The 20,226-nt window shown below is 41.4% G+C and overlaps 1 protein-coding gene and 1 pseudogene across 1 annotated transcript in view; both read right to left on the bottom strand.

Moving 5' to 3' along the window:
* CSMD1 (CUB and Sushi multiple domains 1) overlaps window positions 1-20,226 on the bottom strand; it is a 947,002-nt gene that overhangs the window by 714,181 nt on the left and 212,595 nt on the right. The gene's annotated exons all lie outside the window — the stretch shown is intronic.
* Window positions 16,253-16,372, bottom strand: LOC136637308 (5S ribosomal RNA; annotated as a pseudogene).

Consider the following 20,226-nt stretch of genomic DNA (forward strand, 5'->3'; position numbering starts at 1 on the left):
GCACACCATGCTGTTGGTGGGGGGCTCACAACCCCCAATGGCCTTTCTAATAAATGACCCTTCCCCAAACTCCCACGGCACACCTGCAGACCATTCACAGCACACCAGTTTGCCATGGCACAATGGTTGAAAATAGCTGGACTAGTGTATCTGAAGAATGGTAGAAACCTGAAAAGTTAATTCCCACTGTTCATGGCTGTTTACAATGATGGCACCCAAATTCAGAAAATGTACTATGACAAAAGAGCAGTGGTACTCAAACTGATGGGTTGTGACCCACCACCTTGTGTAAAGCTTCCTCTGTTCCTTTAAAGGGCAGGAAAGGGGAGAGGCAGCAATGCAATCCTCAGGATTTTGTTGCTAAGGCCAATTAAGGGGTAATTTTACTCACAGATGGCCAGCTAGAGGTCCAGGAAGTGCAGGGAGCCCCATGCAGCTCTCTGCAGGGCTTCCAATGCTTAGAATGTTCAAAGAGAGTGACTGAAAAGCACTTCCACTTTCCAGGAGGTACTTTTTGATTGCTCTGTTTGAACATTGCAAGCATTGGGGCTCCCTGCACCTCGTGGATTTTGTGCTGGCCATCTTTGAGTAAAAGCACCCCTCCTTCACTGCCTTTAGTGATGTGATCCTGGGGAATCGTGTTGTTGCCCTTGCCCCTCCCCTGCAAAGACTTACTTATCAAGTCAATCTCCCTAAAAGTTTGGTTATCAATGCAAAAGAATGAATGAATGAATGAATGAATGAATCTTAAAAGGAAGGAATGAATGAATCTTAATGAATCTTAAAAGGAAATGAAATCTTGGTGTTGAAATCTTGAGCACAAGTATAATGCTTTTCCACATATTATGCCACCATTTATAAAATTCCCTTTGAATGTTCTGGGACATAAATCTGAAGCCATTTGCTATAGAAACCAAATTTGGCTGGGTTATAATTAATCTCATCTGCATTGAGTTCTAGAACCACAGTTGTATAGCAGCAACTTTAAAGTACAGGGACTTTAAAGGCAAAAATAGATGTGATGCAAAACAGGTAAATTACTACACATTTTACATGCACCATTATACTTAAATTCACTTACTAAATACCTTGGTCAGTTTATGCATAATGTTAGCACATAGGCAGACAAGCCACTACCATGCTAAACTATATGGAAATAGATGGCCTGCCTCACATGTTCAGTGTATTTAATCCATTTTTGCTGGCCCACAAGTGTAGACATTTGGTCCCTGATGCATATTTGCAAAGTTGGGCAGAAATGGCTTGAATGTGGCTGCAATCCTGTGCACACCTTCCTGAGAAAAAGCCCCATTGAAGACAATGGGGCTTACCTCTTTGTAGACAAGCATAGGATTGTGCTCTGAGGGTAATGTTTACACAGGTAGGGTTTGTGTTGGCCCTAATAGGCATTGAATTAATATGTATTATAATTAGAAAGATGAATTCCAAGGTGGGCAGTTAGGATAATAAATGAACTACAGGTGGAGCCCATTTATGTGCGTGAGTTCCATTCCATGACCCACCAAGATTAAGAAAAAAGCGTTGAGCTAAATTCCATGGAGTTAAGCAAATATGCTGCAGCCTGACACTTGGGGCTAGAAAGAAACTAAGGCAGCTATTATTAATCCCCTCCCCCCTCCATACTCAGCCCCCGTTGCCAGCTGTCCCACTTCTTTCACAGGTGGGATGCTGAGTTTTTAAGAGTCCAGTCCTATGTGTTTCTACTCAAAAGTAAGCCAGGAAAGTGTGGAGAAGATTGTAGCCTAAATCTCATGCATTGGCTTGCTGGAAGACTTGCTTGCTGGGCTGTTTTGTTTCCATAGGCTGGAGCACAGAGAGCCTGCACCATCTTAGTCTGAAGGAGGCGGAATTCAGCAAACACTCCCTGGGTTTTTTAAAGCAATCGCCTCTGTTACTACTACACCTGCCCGAGTGAGTGAGTGCTCCACCTTGCTGCACCTGCTCTGGCTACAGAGGTTTTCTGACCCCCCCCCTTCCCCTAGGCTGGCTCAGGGACTCCAGGAGTCTTACTGTTCCTTCCCAAGGGAAACCTCTTCCATGGCTCCAGGCCTATTTCCCTGCCTGTGCCAGGCAGAGCCTTTTTGCAGTGTTTTAGGCTGCCTTGAAATGGATCGAGATGCCAGCACAGGGCAAAGGTGTGTTTGACTTTCATCCCCCCCCCCCCCCCCACAAATCTGCAGATAAAAAATCTGTGGATAAATAGGTTGCACCTGTATTTGAATTAAAAAAAGAAAAAAAACCTGTGTGACGTTAAGGCTCAAATCCTAACCAATTTCCCTGCACTGACATAGCTTTGCCACTGGGGCATGTGCTGCATCCTAGAGTTGGAGGGCAGTCACAGTCTCCTCCTCAAGGTAAAGAAATATTTGTTTCTTTACCTCAGAGCTGCATTCCTCTTAGGCTGATGCTGAAAAATTGGTTAGGATTGGGCCCTAAAGCTGCTACAATCCTATTATTTTCCTGGGAGTAAGCCCCACTGAGCACTAGGGAACATAATTTTAAATAGACATGCATAGGATTGTGCTGTAAGCAAAACTGGATAAACTAAAAAAAAAACATTCAAGTGGAATTGAATTGCATTCTGAATAACATGAAGCATCCTGTTTTATCTAGTTCAGAACATTATCTGGTGACACACAGAAATGAACAGGCTTCCAAGAACTGTAGGGGCCAAACTAGATGTGACAATTAGGGAGATTCATGATTGAATCGCCCATTTTTTTTTATTTTTTTTTTTCAAAACAGTAAAGGTAGCCATGGTGAAATTGAATCTACATCAGAATCTTAGTGCCTAGGGAAGGGTGGTTAATTATCTCCCACACACCCATTTGCCCCACAGGAGAAAACTTATAGGTATTATTGAGGTTCCATTGAATACCAGGATTCCCCAGAACACAACTGCATAACCATTGCCATGAAGAGTGAAAGGCATTCCAGTGTTGGGAAATATGCTTTGTTGTAACCATTACCATGCCTTGAATTCAATGCATCTAGAATGTAATGCAGGACTCATACCTGCAATTCCCACTAGATGGTGCAAACGCAGTCTAAAAATAATCTAAACTGTAATTCTCCATCTGAATCCAGATGTATTTTGGATTATTTTTATTTTGTGACTTTTGCCATATGATCATCTTTATAAAATTTCATTGCTGGGCTAAAAATGCCACGTTTTTGAAAACAGACCGCAAACGACAGGCGCAGTAGTAGTCTTGGGATTGCTTTGGAAGTCTCTGAGGCATTGATGCCTAACAGCTATTTAACGTTCTGGGGCTACTGCATTACAGCATTTTAGGAAGGATTATTGCTTTGAGACTGCAAGCTGGAATATCATTCTTAATGTCAATCAATATTTCATATAAATAAATGATGGAAATGCACATTGTGCAGTTGAGTTTGCTGCGGTCAGAACCACTGAATACATTATCCGTATTCTCAACTGGCACATGCTGCTGAGCGGAAGAATGCTGGAGTCCCACATTCTTGAGTGCAGCTAACGAGATATGACCATAAATAAACCCTTTCAGGAAATTGGAGCTGGCCGATTACATCTTAGCCTTGTTGTCTATGAACACCCCCTTTATCTCATCTCTTCTTGGTTCTTTTCTCTCTTAGCTTTCTTTATATTCTTCCCATTTGTTCTCCTAATTTACTTACTTAATTTGCTCTCTCTCACAATGGCTTTCTTGCTTCCTGATCCTTGTACATAGAATTACCTTCTATCTAATACCAATTTACTATTTCTTCCTTTATGAGCTTCTTCTTTTTATTAATCTTGATTTTTTCCACCTGATTTTTTTTTAATGTTCTGATTTTGTTTATAGTCCAGCAATTGTCAGTTTTACTTTCCACCTTCCCTTTGATAGATTTTTATGGTCAGGACCAAGATTTGTTTCTAACTTTGTTTCTAAAGTACTTGCATTTTAGGCACTTCAGAAATTCAGAGCAAGTGAAGTCACCTGCACTTTTCCCTCCATGACAACTCTCTGTGCCCTCCCAATCTATTCTTGAGGGACAAGGGACCCTCCAGAACAGTGTAGGATGGGTATGAGGGCTGCAGCAGGAGAAACTGGCAGAAACTGAGTGGCCAGCTTGCATGAGTAAAGATGCCTTTCTGCTTGTGCAAGAACATTTGGATGCAACCCCATAAATACTATCACTGGATACTAGTCTGGATGGCTACATGCTCTAGGTTCTGAGGCAGTGCACCCTGCTAATTCCAGCAGCAGGGAGGAACAATGGGAGAGGGTTATGCCTTTACTTCCTGGTTGTGGGCTTCCTACAGGCATCTGTGGGAAATAGGATGCTGGACTAGACATGCCTCTGGCCTGATCTGACAGGGCTATTCTTATATTCCTAGTTATCAGTAAGAGTTTTTGCATAGAGAGCAACATCTGGTTACAAAATCCAGGTGCAAGCAGTCATGCAAAATCCAACAAGTTTCCTTAAATTACCCAGGACCTAAGTGGGAATGGATTTTGCTGCTTACAGACAAGAAACATGGTAAATAAACATGTGCTACATTTTACCATGTGTGCTTTTTATGCTTTCCAAGCTGTGTGTGTATATTCTCTACTGGCCTATCTTTTTTTTTTTTTTTTTAAACCTAAATGGACTATTTGAAGCCATCCTATATAATTTTATATATGTTAAAAAAAATTGATTAGAGAGTCATTTGAAAACAGGAAGGATTGAAGAAGGCACCTTTGCAGATAAGCTAACATGTTGTATGTGAAGCCAAATACTGAATACTACTGCTGATCTGGGAATTTTATCATTATCTCTTGAAAGCAAAATTCCTAAGGGGGTAATCTAACCATATTTTATCCTTGGCAAGATATCCCAGCATTCGTTAGAATGTTCTCAATCTTTCTTTTTTTAAACAGAGACCTTTTTGCATCTGTCCTTTTTTTGGAAGAAGGTTACCGAACACACAAATAGATGAGATGCAATCTTCAAGCCAGGTGTTAAATCAGTCTGCATTGGGTCCCAAGAGTGCCATAAACTGAGGAAGCAGGCAGCACAACTGCCCAATGTTCTGCTGATATGCAAGAAAAGATCACCCATCAGTAGATTATTTTCCTGTATAGCATGCCCTTCTCTAGGCATTGACTCATCTGGTGCATAATATATAACACAGTGAAAGATGACTGAATAGGAGCATCTCTTTTACCTTTTGGAGAATTGGATATCTTTTAAACACACTTTATTCAAGTTATTTCAAATTCTTTTCAGGAAAAGGAAAGGCATCCCAAGACCAAGCAACTATAAAATATATGCAACTATACACTATATTCGTACATATAAATGCAAGCTTGGTGTGGGTTATAAAGTCAGAGTGCCAAATTTGGATTTTTTTTTAACATGCTGGAAATGTAGCAACAGAAGGATGTAACTGATACTGTAATACCCTTTGACTACCCAACATTCCATCCATCTACTGCTTCTTTAGTATAAAAAAGTTTATATCAAGCCTGAGGGCCCAATTCTATCCAACTTTTCAGAGCTGATGCAGCCCAAAGGTAAAGGGGGAAAAATGTTCCATTACCTTGAGGAGGCCTCCATCACTGCCCATTCATCACAGGATGCAGAGTATACCCCATTGGCATGGCTGCATCAGCACTAGAGTTGGATAAGGATTGGGCCCTAAATTAACTTTTAAGCTGTCTTTGTTTTGAGCTCATTATGAATCAAACACATGGAACACAATCATTCTTTTATCATCTCAAGCAATGTGATTGACACATTTGAAGAAATGAAACAATTTAAAATATCACTCTAGGAAAATGTTTATTTCAAAATGCTAATTAGGAGAGAGGTCTCTGAACTGCAACCCAAGCTGAATGAATATGTTGGAGTTGTTTCCACCAAACTGAATGCACTCATACAAACCTTGATGACTGCTTAAAAATAAATTTTAAGTTCAGGGTCAAAGATCTTCTGCGGACTCATTCAATGGCATGCATGCACCCAGTGGAATTTCAGGTTTCTTGGAATACTACGGCCCCACCCACTCTGACAGTGCTTTGGGTGATATCACTGCCACCCTTACTATGGGATAAGAAGCCAGGTTGGGTTTCTGATGAGCAAATGCCCAGACAGGCCATCCACTGACTTTTGGAAAAAAAAAAATGCTGTTTTTGAAAGTTTCATTTAAGACCCCACGTGGCTCATGAAATGACTTTCACAATTCTTTGCAAACCAGCATAGAAAAAAATAGTAAATAACCATTTTTGCAGTGGTTTCCAAACTTTTTCATCTGGTGGCTCCCTTGACCTACTGAACATTGGCCACAGCTCCCCATTAAGGCTACAATCCTATGCATTGTCTAAAGTGGTAGATTTTTTTGCAAGGATTCCGTGGTTTCCCTCACAGGTTTCTGTGGCTCCCTGGGGCACCACGGCTCACAGTTTGGAAAACACTCCATTACTGTTCCAGTACACTCACATATACCCTTTTCCAGTAGGTAGATAGGCCCAGAACTGTGATCTATGGAGGGGGAGGCAGGCTCAGAAAATGTATTGGGAAAAGAGGAAGGTCTGCAGGTTTATAAACATGCATACCTGTACATTTCTATGAGTATTTAAGTTCTTTGTAATAAACAGTTATTGTACAATGCTAAAAAAGCATTTCCTGGCTCACTGCATAATATATCACTTTAAAAAAAAATTCTTGAATGACTGAGCATTTTTTAAGGAATCTAAATTGCTTTTATTTGGCACCTGATATCTTTCCAATGTACCATACCATTCCAAAAGCTTTATTCTTAAATTATATTAAACAGTTTCACTAACTTGCTTCCTAAACAATAGAGTTAAATGGCATATTGCACATCACTGGGTTAATTTGCTGAAAATGTCAGACTCCTTGTCAGCCTCAGCTTCATCACCTGATGCTAACTCAAAGTATAGCAGTGTTCCCTACCCAAGCTTCCTGATTACAAGTGCACAACAAGAATTAATGTACTCTCCAAATATAGGCAAGAAGGCTTGAAGGATAAAATCAGAGGTATACTAATTCTTCTTCTCTGAACATGCAATATGTTTCCTGATCTACTTCCAGTCATGATTGTTCAAGATAAATTAATGGCAGCTTGTATGTACAGGAGTCTTACCGACTGATCCTGTGAATGTAGCTTGGTATACAGAGCTTCTCCAGTATATACAGATTCTCGCATTCAGTTCACTACAGAGGGCACCTCTGATGGTGCAAGAACATTGTGTGCCCTTGGAGTTTCTGGGCATTGGAGATCAGCAGATGGACAGCCACGGCCACTTGCTTATATCAAACAGGCATTTGGTGTAAATGTATATATATTACAGTATATGTACCTATATGCGCCATACAGCTTTGCAGCTAAGTTCCTGTTTCTATATGTGCGTAGGGACGTATATCTGTTTCAGAACAAAAGAAAAAGAAATACATCAAATGATGTTCATGGGTTCATTTTTCATTCATTCTGAAACAAATGCTAATGCATTGAACACCTTACTGAATACTTACCTATTTATAGTTCATTTTTTAAAATTTCTTTTTCATTTTTTTCTGTTTTTAGCAGGCCAATCCCATCTCCCATGCAGCCATGCCAATGCTGAGGGGCCAATAGGAGGCTTAGGAAAGGTAAGGGAAAATATTTTCTCCTTATCTCTCTGTAGGTCTCCTTATGGCCTGTGGGTCTCCTCAGATCAACACTAGCTATACAGATGGGCCCTCTTTATCCACAGGTTCGGAAACCATGAATTTGACATGGCACAGGTTCCAAACCTGTGCTGGATGGTTCCACCTGACCTACAAAGTGACCTGAAGTGACTTGAAGTGACCCAAAGTGAATCCAGATGCTTTCTGAGGCCCATGAACGCTGTGCCCAAAACCTTTGGTTGCATCCAGAGGTGTTCTGAGGCTGGGAGAGACTGCACATGTTCTCTCCAGGCCTCGGAAAGCCGCCCCTGAGGTGTTGGAAAGACATGTGCAGAAAGGACTCAGAACGTTTCTGGGTTTCTGTATTTGTGGGGGGTCTGGGAAAGCAGATGCTAAGGTTCAACCTGTATAAGCTGCTGTGACTCTGAGAGAAAAGGTAGAGGACCAAGCAAAGAAAAAGGAACAGAATCTATCCCTTCCCTTCCCCAATTTGCCCTCCCCCTTCTTGCCCACAACATGCTTCTACTGGCCCCGCAGACTGGGGTCTGTGGCGGCATGGGTCAAAGGCTGCAGCTGTTTTGCTGCAACAACTTGGACTGTCCCAACCGTGACATTATCCTTGTGCCATGGTTGGGCCTTTTGCAGCAGCAGAAAGCTTGTTCCACTGTCACAAAAGGCTCACAGGATTGGGCTGTCATAATATTGTTTTCCCTACTGCAGCTATTTTCAACCTTTTTCAGCTCACGGCACACTGACAAGGCACTAAAATTGTCAAGGCACTCTACCAGTTTTTACTTACATTAAATTACTACATTGCAATTAATTTTAAATTAATATAATTAATACAATTTAAACATTAGATGACAAAGAGCACAATCCTAACCAGGTCTACTCAGAAGTAAGTCCTATTTTGTTCAATGGGGCTTACTCTCAGAAAAATGTGGTTAGGGTTGCAGCCAAAGACTCACAAGAAGTTTGGAGAGGAAAATGTTTTGAGCAGGGTGATCAGATGTTACTGAAATGTTATGCCAGAAAATGCTGGCAATGACAGGTCAGACTGAACACAGTGAAGAGATGAGGGGTGAGGAGGAGACATGACTGAAACAACTGCAGGATTCAGCGGGAGTGGGGGGAAGAGAGAGAACGTGAGGCAAGTGATTCTGGACCTTGGGAAGGTGGGGATGAGGAGAGGGATAGTAAGAGAGGTGCTAACTGCAATTGTGAGATGAGGGGATGTGCCTGTGGGACTTACTTCTGAGTAGACATGCCTGGGATTGGGCTTTTGGTTGCACTCTTTTTTCTTAAATGCAGGAGCAAGCAATTGGCACTTCTCTTCTCCTCACCCCACCTCCTCCCAAAGGCACATCCCCCCAATCTCATAATTGCAATTAGCACCTCTCTTACTGTCCTTCCTCTCAAGGTCCTCCTTCCCAAGGTCCAGAATCACTTGCCTCACATTCTCTCTCCCCCACTGCTTGCTTCTGTATTTAAGGAAAAAGAGTGCAACCAAAAGCCCAATCCCAGGCGTGTCTACTCAGAAGTAAGCCCCATTATAGTCAATGGGGCTTACTCCCAGGTTAATGTGGAAAGGATTGTGACCCAACACCCTTCCTCTGAAAGGCAAAAGGCAAGGCAGGGAGTGTTGCAGGCAACTGTGGCAAGGAGAAGGGACTTTTGTGGACCCTCAGCCAATTCATTCTTAGACTGGTGGCCTTAGCAGACTCACTGGCTTCCTACCTGCTTGCCTGCCCTGGCTTCCTCCTTCTCGCTCACTCCGCCCAGACCTCCTCCAGGCTCCTCTGGCTGCCCAATCAGCACACAGAGGAGGCAACAGTGCACAATACCCAATCCTAGGTGTGTCTACTCAGAAGTAAGCCCCATAATAGTCAATGGGGCTTACTTCCAGGTAAATGAGGACCGGGTTGCTTCCTGTTGCTCAGCAGCAGGAGATGCAAAGCAGCCGCAGCTGTTCCTTTTTGGCTGCCATGTGAGGGTCAAAGCAGCCGTTTTCCCTACAAGCGCAGCTGCTGCCTGTTTCCTCTGGCCCCGCAGCACACCAGTGTAGCACGGTACAGTGGTTGAAAACAGCTGCCCTACTGCCTGCAGTGGTGGCAGCAGCAATGCTCACCATTGTTTCTTTTAAAGATACTGCATCCTTCCAGAACATTCCAAGAAAAAAATGGTGACCAGCCCAAAAAAGGCTGTCCCATTTTTCTTGCTTCCAATGCAGTACCTGGGCATTCTGGGAAAAAAGAGGTTATTGGGAGATGATTGTCAAAATAAATTTTTCTGCCACTTCTGCTAGAACCACAAAACAAGGATAAACAATTGAAAAAAGTATGCCTAATGAATATGTAACAAAACTAATTTTTACAAACGAATAATTGAATTAATGACAGTTCTTGTCTTTGTGTGATTTTTTTCTTCTTCTTCCTGCAAATGTTTGAATTCTGAACTTTCAACAGAATTCAACTTTCAGTCAAGTGTCTTGATATGGCACCTGCAGAGGATATGCAGAAGTTGGGATTATAGTATATGTATTTGGGTTGCCATCCAGAGATTGATTACACTGAAATGAATTGTTCATGGTAAATATGCACTGCATAATTAGGAGATGACTACTTTTAAATTGCTGCTATGTGCTGTTTCCAGTGCCTGAACACATTTGTTGAAATGTTCTTATGAACCACACACTCACCTGCAATCAAAACCCAATAGCATATTTAAATTGCAGGCCAATTTAAATTTTGTGTTCTGAAAGGTTTGATTATATTTCACTATCTCATTTATACTCTGTGTATGAAGGCCAGAATTTCTCTGCAGGAAATGATATTCTGAAGTCCTATTTACAACCTCCAAATATCAGGTCCTTATGGGACAAGATATTTAATAGGAGAATTATAAATGTGCATGTTAACATTAATACTTAATCAGACATTGCTTCTTTAGTCTGGCAGCTGCCATTCTGACATCTTAACTGTGCCAAAAAGAACAGGCCAACAGCTTGTTTCAGAGCCAAAATAGGACTGCCAAATCAACTGGTAAGAAATGAGAGCACTGCATGCGATGTGTATTATGGCCAACAAAAGCTATCAGTATGTCTTCTGCACTGCAACTCTTCTTGGAATCCAAATTTTCTCATAGTGAAAAATGTGCACAAATATTTCCCTATATTACAGTACATCTTCAGAAAAAGAAAAAAAAAGTGAGGTGATTTGTAATTGAAAGGGTTGACTGGCACACTTTCAGGTGAAACTAATATCTGTCACTGTTTGACCAAAGAAAAAGTCAACTGTGTATGCAATCCTTTGCACAGTTACCTGAGAGTAAGCTTCATTGAACACTGTGGGGCTTACTTTGGAGTAAATGTATATGGGATTGAGGCATGTGCAGTGCGGAGGCGGCAAGTGAGACAAGACCACTCCACTGAAGTACTCCAAAAATCTCTGCAGCCTAACTCGATGATCACACCTGCATTCTGCTTTCTTACTCGGATGCAAGCGGGCAGAATGGGTAAACAATCACTAGGTTAGGCTGGAAGTGTCCATACTGCATGTTTTGATGGTCAGTTCCCCATAGAAACCCCCTCCAGGAAATGTTGGGGTACTTCCTTTCCTGCTAGAAGCTCCCAAGGCATTCCCTTTGCAAGGCTGTTCCACAGTCAGAAAAATATCTTGCTCTGGTAGCCATCCTTGCTTTCATTTATTTATTTATTTATTTATTTTACTTACTTACTTACTTACTTACTTAATTTATACCCCACCTTTCTCCCTGAAGGGACCCAAGGCGGCGTACAATAGTAATTAAAAACACAATTAAAAACATGATTTAAAAACAAGATAAAAACATATTTACAACACTTTTCCACATAGTGCTCCCGCTCCCTTTAGGGAACCACTGCATGTATAGTCGGGTGGCACTGCTCTCCCCCACAAATGCCAATTCTATTGTGGACAGGATATTTCCTGATCAGTTGATTAGATGAGCAATGGCAAAGCAGTGGCTGACATTTAGGGCACAATCCTAACCTACTTTCCAGCTCCGAGGTAAGGGAACAAACATTCCCTTACTTTGAGGAGGCCTCTGTGAGTGTCCCCCCAACAGCTGAATGCAGCACAAGTCCATTGGCACCGCTATGCCAGTGCTGGAAAGTTGGTTAGGATTTGGGCCTTAGTAGTATAGACTGATGTCGTTTTGGGCCATAAACAAGCAGAGTCTGGTGGAAAAAATGAAAAATGGTGGCTGCGATAGTGCCAATAGCTCTATATTGTTCACGATGGCAGCAACCTTCTTTTTTTAGTTCAAAATGCCCAGGGGTATCACTGCATCCAAGGAGAGTTATGAATATTCACAGTGGCAGGTGCCAAGAGGTCCTGCTGCACACTGAAGGTCTGTATTGGAATTGCGGAAGATCTGGCAAGGAGGTAGGATGTGGTGTCAGCAGTGGCCTCTTTAAGGGTGAAGGCCAGCACCAAAAACCAAGGTGAATTTGGCAGATCCTTTGGGTTGGAATGTTGAAATGGGTTGATGTCTGCCTTCTGTGCCTCTGTAATAATGCTTTGGTCCAAATAGTTGCCTCTCCTATGGCTTTATTGTTTTAATGATTTTATTAATTGTTTTTATATATACATTTTGGTGTGGATCTTGTAACCCACCTTGGACATTTGCCTTGATATGGGAAAGGCAGGAAATAAATCAATCAATCAATAAATAAATACATACATACTACTTAGTAGTGAATTTTCCTGGAGTTTTGTACATCCCTATTTTATCACAAAATTCTGCCTGTAGTGAACTTGAGAAGTTGCTGCCTTGATAACCCAATGGCACGGGAAGCTGGATTTTGATAAAGTTCATGAAATAGTAAGGGAGTTTCAAACATACACACACACACACACACACACTGGGGCAGGAGGTGCAGGAAATTACCTTCAAAATTACAGAAGTAAGCCATTTTATAATGTAACCAGCATAAATGATCCAGCATAAATGCAAATGTAGGGTTTGCAAGACATACTAGTTTAGTATTTATGAAGTGTACTTTGTAGCAAGAATTACCTGTAAATATAAGAATGTATTTAAGTGACAGAATAATATTTCATGTTGCTTTCTTTCTTCCGGCTTAGAACAGCCTTACTAGTTTTATTTGCTCAGCTATAATCTCTTGATAATTTAAAGCTGGCAAGGTTGAAAGGCTTAATACAAAGGTGTAATAGGAAAACTGAAGAAGGAAAGTAAGGAATTTGTGTTTATTTGTTCATAGCCATTAGCAAATATACAGCCCAATCCTATCTCGGGCAATATTGCCAGGTGCAGCGGCACCAAAATGGCTACTGCTGTGTCCAACAGCACTGCCAAGGTTGCCAGAGGTCTTGACTGTTGTCAAGATACTTGAGTGTTGCATGATTTTTTTTCTTCTGCATGTATTGAACAGGAGAATATGGGATAGAAATCATTTCTATAAATAAACCTTAGCCCAACTACTGGGGGAAGTAATTATAAATTAAGAAATGCAACGTGACAAAAGTGGTCTTTTGATTTTAATGGAAATAGGGGAAAAAATCAGCATAATTTTTTCCCTCCCCCCAAACAATCCAGTATTTCCCAAACATACTTGTAACAACAAAAATGCACTAAGATCGGTTTGCTGAGATCAATAAGCCTGAATATGAAAGTTTAATCAGAGCCCAATCCTATCCTTCCCTCGCTGGGGCAACCATGCCAAAAATGGACACGCTGTAGACAGAGATCATGGATCAGTAGGCTTCGCCAGGCAAATAAGATTTAAATCCACTTTCCCCCCATGTAAACCTTCCGACCTGTAATATGACAATGAGTTTCCAAACCCCATGAGCCAGCAAACTTTTTACCCGCCATCATCTCTGTCTGAAGATGCTACTAGAGTTCTGAATCCTACAATAGATGGTACAGCATTTGCTTTCCTATACAGTGCAGCTCTTCTAACAATGATGGCCCTGCATTGTTTGCCTGTTCCCAACAATCCCTTGTTCTTTGTTTGTGCCACTAGATACTCCAGCTCAACTAGGCGCCGTGCATACCCCTGGTCTTTTTTTGTATGCAAAAAGTGTAGGTTCTCAATTCTTACTATCACCAGTTAAAAGGAGCAGATGATGGGAAAGGTCCTTGAGGATCTGCCTGAGACTCTAGAGAGCTATTCCCAGTCAACATGGACTGTACAAAGTGGGCTAGGGGGACCAGTAGTAGAATCATAGCATCATGATCTGACTGATGATGATAAAGCTGCTTTATACATACTTCCAAAAATGGTGCAGAGCCTTTGTTGTGAACCACCCATCAAAATTATACACAATAAAATCCAAGTCACCATGCTAGAAATGTTTAAAGCGGCAACTTCACATTTGGAAATCATTAACATTGCAAATTGTAATTCTGTTTTGTGTGGCTTTTCTTGTGGAAGGCAGTGTTAACTTGTTTAGGAAACCAATTGTCCTCCTTACTGTGGCCATGGTAGTAATGGTAAAAACAACAATAGTGACTTGCATTCTGTCTTGACAGGCAAGAAGATAGACTTCTTTTATACCATTGTCACATCGTTATGAGAGGTTTTAATAGCATTGCTTTGAGTAGCGCTGTGCGCACAGATGTCAGATGAACTATCAACAGAGGTAGCCATAGCAGACTGGGAATCCTTAACATGATGAATGATTGGAGAGTTTGTCTACTGGGCCTTTGACAGGATTTCTTATAAATTATACACACAGATTCTGTATTAGTTCAATATTCCAACAACACAACAAATTACCAGACTGATCCTCACATCATTTTCACAGCTCTGCAATTCCACTGATTTATTCTTCATTTACAAATGCTTGGGGCTCATTACCAGCCCAATAATAAGGGCAAAATTAAGCACTTACAATCATAAATATTTGTTATTCTGATAGAGCTATGAAATCTCAAGATATTTCATTTGCACCTAACGATTCTTGCCATCACCAAATTTGAATAACATACAAAGTAAAGTGCAGACAGCTTGTTGCCTACAAATTAATATCACATTACTCTAAAAGACTTCAAATTACTTCATTTCCTTTAATTATAAATAGCTATTAGCTACATTAATGCCATAACATGATTTCTTAAAAGTACATTATAAAGTACATTTTTAAAGTACATAAATCCTAACTGGACCAGGCAGCAGCAGAACGGACGTAAAGCAGTCAGCGTCAGCTGTAAAAGGTGCTCCAGCAGCATGCAGGCTCAGATGTTGCTAGAGTGCCAGTGGGAAGGCCAGAGCCTTCCTGCATGCTTCAGAGCAACCAGGCAATGCTGCTGATGGAGATGAGGTGACAGGAAAGGTGGGATGGGGTGTGGGATGGAAATGGGTAGGGGGAGGGTGGAACAAAGCAGCGATGGGGTGGGGGATGGGCAGATAGGGTCTGGTAATGGTGCTGGTTTGGTGGCAGCTGCCAAATCCTATCTTCATTCCCAGACCCCAGCAAACTAGTGTATGAGAGACCTCCTCATGCTGTGAAAGCTAACCCTCAGGTAAGGGAATTCTTGTTCCCTTGTTCAGAAGCGACCTCTGCAACTGCCGCCGCCCCACAGGATGCAGTGATAGCCATTTTGGTGTTGCTAGATTGGTGGGGTGGTAGAACAGGATTGGGCCGTTGGTTAATGTAACCATCCTGAATATAAAATATGCCTCATGTCGAATGCTTTCACGTCCTTTTGTTCCTGCAATGTACGTTAAAATTATTACCACCTTCCACAGACTGAATTCCAACCTATGCTTACTTGTCTGATACATATGAATGCCAATCACTGAATGACTGGCTTATTATGCTAAACTCTGTAAGAAAGCAAGATATGCTCGACTGGATTAATATCCAGCCTGGTTGTGGTTCAAAATCCTTCCTCTTTCCGCAAATGGTTCATTTCAAGGAGCGCACAAGGAAGCACAGGAACATGCCAGCCAGCACGTGTCACTATTTACAGGATGCACTCTTCTCTCATCTGCACTGATGGCTCCCACACAATGAGGACTTAATCACTGCTAAGCATTTCCCTTCAATGCTTTCCTTTAGCCAAATGTTGCAGACTGCATTGATTAGGCAGTGATCGCTCTTAAATCACTGCTAATGACAAGTATAATTTTAGCAAGGGGGGGGGGGGAATTATACCAGGTGGTTCTGAAATGCTGGATGAATGAGCTTCTTGCCAAATTTCCTGTGGCTAACAGGATTCTTAAAAATTTAGCATGAGTAATTTTGGTTCCAGAGGCCTATAGAGGAAGATAGATTTGATATTCTATTTTAATAAAATGTTATACTTAATATTTAAATATATTTAAAACATATGCTATATTATTCCCTTTGATGCTATTTAGGTGATGATCAAATTTTATTCATAAAAATGAAAAAAAAAATGAGATGGGGTCCTGAACCTAAAAAGGAAACAGATTAATATAGTAAACAAATGGCTTCTGATTTTTTTTAACTACTGTACATTATAAGAGTATACACTATATACTATAATCCAAGAATACTGAGAGAGGCACATATCAGAAACAAATGGTTGGCAACCTTCAGTCTCGAAAGACTATGGTATAAGCCTACAGCACCAGGTATTCCCAGGCGGTCTCCCATCCAAGTACTAACCAGGCCTGACCCTGCTTAGCTTCTGAGATCAGACAAGATCAGGTATGCGCCGGGTAACAGTTGCTGCCATCAGAAACAAGGAACTAAGAATATGAACTCCTTTGGTTTGGAAACTCCTGCATCATTATAAGATGTACTATCTTGTACTCTCCCCTCTGGTTAAGAGTGTTCCATTGCCATTAGACTACTGCAATGCACTGTACATGCGAGCTGCCTTTGAATACTATTTTGGAACAGCAGCTAGTTCAGGATGCAGCTGCGCCAACACCAACACAGTTCTGCCGAACCCCTTTCTGTTTCTAAGCACTATTCCAAGTTTTAGTACTTGAAAGTCTTGCAGAGAACTGAGGGCCTAATCCTATGCAGTGCGTGACACAATCCTATGCAGTGCGCGGCCCTCAGCACCAATGGCACACTGGTGCTCCACCGCTTGGCAGTCACACAGACTGCCCGGCAGTGGAGAGGTAGGTGGGGGAGGTGGGGAGGAGGTGTTCTGGGGTGGGGGAGGTGGAGGGAGGGTGGGGAGAGGGCGGGGAGGCGGCATTCCGGGGGAGGGAGTGGGCAGGAAGGAGGTGGGACCTGTGGAGCTTTGCTCCACTGGATCCTGAGTCTCCATGTCAGGCTGTCTGCCCGACACGAAGTCTCTTAATTCTACGCTGACCCTTGGATCACTGTAGAACCGAGTAGCCCCAATATATTCATTTTTATTGTTTTTGACTGGTTTCAGTTCATAAGGGCGTGGGTTGGCCTTGCTTTCTCTGATCGCTCAGTTCTCACTAATGTTTTGGTTTTTTATAAGTGAGAATTCCCAGCTTTTGGGAACTCTTTTTCAGATTGAGGAGAACATGTTGACGAGAACAACTCCATTTTGAATCAGAGCTTCCATGATGACCGAGAGGTGACCTCCTCCATGACCAAGGAGTGACCTTCTCCATGATGACTGAAAAGTGACCGTTGACTAATAATAATAATAATAATAATAATAATAATAATAATAATAATAATTATTATTATTATTATTATTATTATTATTATTATTATTATTATATACCGCTTTTCAACAAAAAGTTCACAGAGCGGTTTACAGAGAAAAATCAAATAACTCATGGCTCCCTGTCCCAAAAGGGCTCACAATCTTAAAAGATGCAAAACACCAGCAGACAGCCACTAGAAAAGACACTGCTGGGGTGAGGAGGGCCAGTTACTCTCCCCCTGCTAAATAAAAGAGGAGCACCCACTTGAAAAAGTGCCTCTTACCCAGTTAGCAAGGAGCTAACATGCCCTCTGATTCTGACCTTAGTATGTGTGCACTCTCAGATTTGGTCTCCTGAACTGCTAAAAAAACAGGTGTAGGAGTTGAATCGTCTGACCATAGAGCAAGGTAGTATAGGTCAAACCACAGAACAAGCTAACAGCCGAATTTCAAAGCAGCTTACAGATGAAGTTACCCACATAAGCAAAATGTCAAACAAGAAGGGGGCTTTTTGTATTCTAATATCTCTGAAATGCTATAAATTGTAAACACTTGTATGCCCTTACAAGTTCCTCAATAACAGCCAATATCACTGAGAGCTCCTGTTTGAATTCAAAGAATAAACGGTTTACCTTGCCATTCTACCTTTCAACTCAGTCTTATTTCTGTGCAACCATCCTGGGAAAGTGGGCTCTGAGGAGGGAGTCTCCCTCCTCTTGCCAACAAACAGTTTTCCAAAGTGGTCTTCTGTGCCTGGCTGGTGGCAGCAGAGACCTACCAAATCCCTAAACACTCCCAAACCAACCAATTGGATGGGGGAGTAGGGGCAGAAGAGCTATTCCTAACTGCAAGGTATTGTACCTTTTTTGTCCTTCTCCTCTGCTTTTCATGAGTGTCCTCACTGACTGCCTCACTCTTCCTATCCTGCAATGCATTTTGCATTTCTCACCAGGCATGACGATTATTGTTCCAGGACCTCCCTCCTTCAGTTTCTTGACAATCCTCTTGTTAGCATTTTATTTTTACATCATTTTATAGCAGGCCATTTTTCTTGCTGTTAATGCTTGACGTTTTGTTTGATCTTTCCGTGGTCAAATTAGTAACTCTTCTAGGAATCACTGAAGGTGTACTTTAAAAAAAAATGTCAGGAGTTTAATCAGATTAAAGCAGCAATAGTAATGCATCCTGAATGCAGTAAAAGACAAGCTAAGTTTTGCAATACAGATTGAGACAAAAAAAAAATTGCTTATAGCCCAGTCCTGACTTGTGTTGGCACAGCAAATCTACATGGCCTGTGTTGTATCTACACCATATTAGGAGGTGGCTGGCAGTCTTTTTGGGGTTACTTACCCTGAGCAATGCCCCAGCCTGCCCTATGGGACTACTTGGATCTGTGCCAGCTATATAGCAAGAATAGGACTGCTCTGTTAGAGGTTTATATCTCCAACAGGCAATAGGCCTTGCGTTGTTTTAAGGTGCAGCTTGTTCTTTCGCCTTTCTACTTATTTATGACTCAGTATGTTTGAGGCTCAATACTTTATAGTTAACAGATAAGCATGTGTGATTAAATTGTTTTGGTTTCTGTTATTTGGATATGTTATTTACACATACACATGGGGGGGTGGAGAGAGGGAGTGAGAGAGAGTTTTTTCTTAATGCAATTTGCTTTGGTAGAAAAGAACCTGGAGGACTTTGTGGTTCTCATGGATACTTGAGATAAGTGCATATCAGAAATCCTTTAAATAGGATATAGGGCAATGAGGTAATTAATAGGAATAGTTGAACCACTGAGATTTAATGTGCAATTGCCATCACATCTGTATCAGGAAGTTGTATCTGTTCTGCTTGCCACTAAAGAATCTGTTCCTGTAGTGTAGAGAAAAGGACACTAAAGGCCTTTTCATGCAATATGCTTTGAGGGTACATCTATGATGTTTTAGGAGTTCTACTAAAAATACGAAGTGTGAACATGACAAACAGTATTTTGAAGTATCCATTTCTACAAGTACATTAATCTGGGAAACAAAATTGGCTGCAGTTACATGTTCAGTAGAATTGTAAGATACAAACCACCATCTTCTCTCCCCCACCCCAGCATATATAATATAATATAATATAATTCTCAAACAAAGACTTTGAAGGAAAGCTAAAATGAGAGAGAGAAAGAGTTCTACCCTCCTTCAGTTTTGCATGGGAATATTATCAGATTCACGTTTAAGTGCCTTCTTCATGGAAGGTATCCTAAATTGTGCCACCATCAATAGTAAAGCTGTAGTTAGATTGAAGAAAACGAAATTCCACAGAAAAGTAAAAACAAAAAAAACTGCTATCAATTTAAGCAAAACCAGGCCTCACATAGATACCCCACATGTGAAAAACACCAATGATCCATTTAGTTCAGCTTTTTGTTGTAGCCAATCCCTTTTCTCTTCTATTGAGATTGCATCACGTTTGTGATTATCCTACTATCTGATTTGGTTATCACAAGGTCACTCTTTTATTCCATTCTCCTCTCTCAGCCCACACAGGGAAGTCTGTGGGTGTGCACACTCTGTTATTTTCAAATTGCAAATAAGATTCTGCCACTACCATGATGAGTGAGGATTTAACCCTTCCCCTCCCACAACTGTATATAAAACGGAAATTGTATACAACATGGGGGTATCAGAAGGTCACTGTTCATGCCCTGGATAGGACTGTTAATATAATATGTATGTAGTCCTGACATCTTTGTTTGGAAATGAGAGGGAGACAGTGTCAAATTCTGTTATGTCCTTGCAAGAAAGCATTCTACAATGGTACTTTAAAATAACTTCCGAACTCCATAATTACTGTACCAGCAGCCCAGTTCTATCCCCTGCCATACTGTAGCATGCAGCTGTGTCAGGGGAAGGACCAGAACATAAATAAAAGCTTTCTTACCTCTGTATACGCCTTCTCAAACCCATGCCC

Source organism: Tiliqua scincoides, chromosome 1 (genome assembly GCF_035046505.1).
Source record: "Tiliqua scincoides isolate rTilSci1 chromosome 1, rTilSci1.hap2, whole genome shotgun sequence".
In the NCBI taxonomy this organism is placed as follows: domain Eukaryota; kingdom Metazoa; phylum Chordata; class Lepidosauria; order Squamata; family Scincidae; genus Tiliqua; species Tiliqua scincoides.